Below are 1,935 nucleotides of genomic sequence, written 5' to 3' on the forward strand. Positions count from 1 at the left end.
TTGCACTGCAGGGGCACAAAGAAGATATTTCTTTGTGTATCTTCAAAGAAATATGTATGAGGCAGCTTGTGTAAGACAACATTTCCACAAGGATCGTTTAAAATTCCGCACATTCTTTGACTTTCCCACCATCTTAACTAATGTTTACGCCTGTGTTCCTGAAGGGTCTCTCCTCTGCCACGGCGCTAAGTGCAGTTAGTGCCAACAAAGTGTAATAAACAACAATCCAGCTGCAATGTTCAAAATAATGACGTGCGAAAGCATGTTACAGCGGCCCGGGTTGCTGTCTTACCTCCACCCCGTCCCGTCTCCTCTGGGTCTTCTCCGGGATACTTTTTTGTGTTAAATCGAGCAGATGCAATATCTCTATGTGTGAAACATACAAAGGAACCAGCCGTCGTGCACCATCTTTGTTTTCACTTGTCACGAAGCAACTTTGTTAGACGCACTCGCCGGTTTTCTGCTTTTGCTCCTCCACCTCTTCGCGCACACATAAAAAAAGACCCACCTCCACTTTAAAAAAAGAGGAAAATTAGACTTTCGCGACGAAGAGCATCCGCTTGTTTCTCCAGCCGCCTGAACCACGAAAGCCGTCCGGACTGCTGCAGCCCTGTGCTGCCCGGTCCTGTGGATGGACAGCAGTTTTTTGGGGGGGATTGGTGTCTGTTATCATCCGTTGCTCGACTCCTCTCTGAGTGTAGTAAAGCTTTTTGTGTCTGCGAGAGTAAAGGCGGAAGCTCGTGCTCTCTCTATCTCTCGCTCTCTTTCTCTCTCTCTCTGTCACTCCCTCGCATGGACTCGGTTTAGTGGAAGGGGGGAGAAAATTTGAAAACGCTGCGTGCACGTGAACGTGCAGTATGGGGGAAACCCTCGCACGCACGTGCTCGGTCGCGTGCATGAGCTGAGTAGAAATGAAAAGTTTGAGCCCAAAGTCAAATACTACTACGGCTACCACTGCGGAGGAGGTGGTACTCTACTTTGATTATCTTATTCAGAGCCGGTTCTAGGGATTCTGGTGCCCAAGGTGAGATAATTATTTGAAATCCCCCCCCCCCCTCCCCAGAACCCACCATTGTATGTGTTGGAGCTTTGGTGTTCAAACTTCTCAGTTAAAGGTTCCTGTGAACCAGAATTAAAACTTTTTTTTTTTTCAAAATAAAAAAAAAAAATGCTAAAGTAGTTTTTTGAGCTTTAAAAAATATATATATTTCAACTTAATAACATAGTCAGATTTTTGTAGAAGTAGTATATTGTAGGGGTTGAACGACTACATATTTTTTAAGGTCAACTAAATCATTATAATAGTCGAGTCGATGTCGACTAGTCGCGGTGACGTTATAGTGACGTAAGCGCAAAAAACGCTTCACAACTACTTGGAGGCTTTATCAGCTAAATTCAAGGCTAATATTGACACCTCCCCGCCCCCTCCCCTTCTCCCGCTTTTACTAAGTCTATTATGCAGAATTAAAAGAGCAATAAACAGATCATTCTTCGTGAGCACAAAGTTGGGTCTGACTTTTTTTTTTGTTTTCAAACACCGGCTCATACTGATGCTCTATGGATAGCTGCACATTTAGGAGTCAAATTATTACACTGACCACAATAGTGCCCCCCTCCCCCCGAGGGAAGGAACGTCAGGGTGAAGGAGCGACGCTCAATACGCAGGGTGACGTTGATCAGTTGGATGGATATAAAAACCCGACAACATGCCACATTGTCGCACATTACTCCAGTAGTCTTTTTTTTTTTTTTTTAAGGTCCTGACTAGCGCGGGCTAAAGTCTCTATATGCGGGGCGCCGCGGTAACCACCGCGCCACACAACGCCCCTATTGCGGGAGCCTATGCTGAAATTTTCAGTTTCTCTTTGGTAAATTATTTACATTTTTATACAATTTGAGTTTTCTGACGAACTCACCTAGTTCACCTTCTTTCAT

The 1,935-nt window shown here is 44.7% G+C and overlaps 1 protein-coding gene across 2 annotated transcripts in view; it reads right to left on the reverse strand.

Annotated features, from left to right (window-relative positions):
• Window positions 1-888, reverse strand: part of itpkb (inositol-trisphosphate 3-kinase B) — a 30,448-nt gene extending 29,560 nt beyond the window's left edge. For both annotated transcript variants that reach the window (XM_008398444.2, XM_008398443.2), the window contains exon 1: window positions 293-888. The gene's annotated coding sequence lies outside the window, so the exon portion shown is untranslated. The remainder of the gene's footprint in view (window positions 1-292) is intronic.
• Between the last annotated feature and the right edge of the window lie 1,047 nt (window positions 889-1,935).

This window comes from Poecilia reticulata, linkage group LG21 (assembly GCF_000633615.1).
Source record: "Poecilia reticulata strain Guanapo linkage group LG21, Guppy_female_1.0+MT, whole genome shotgun sequence".
In the NCBI taxonomy this organism is placed as follows: Eukaryota; Metazoa; Chordata; class Actinopteri; order Cyprinodontiformes; family Poeciliidae; genus Poecilia; species Poecilia reticulata.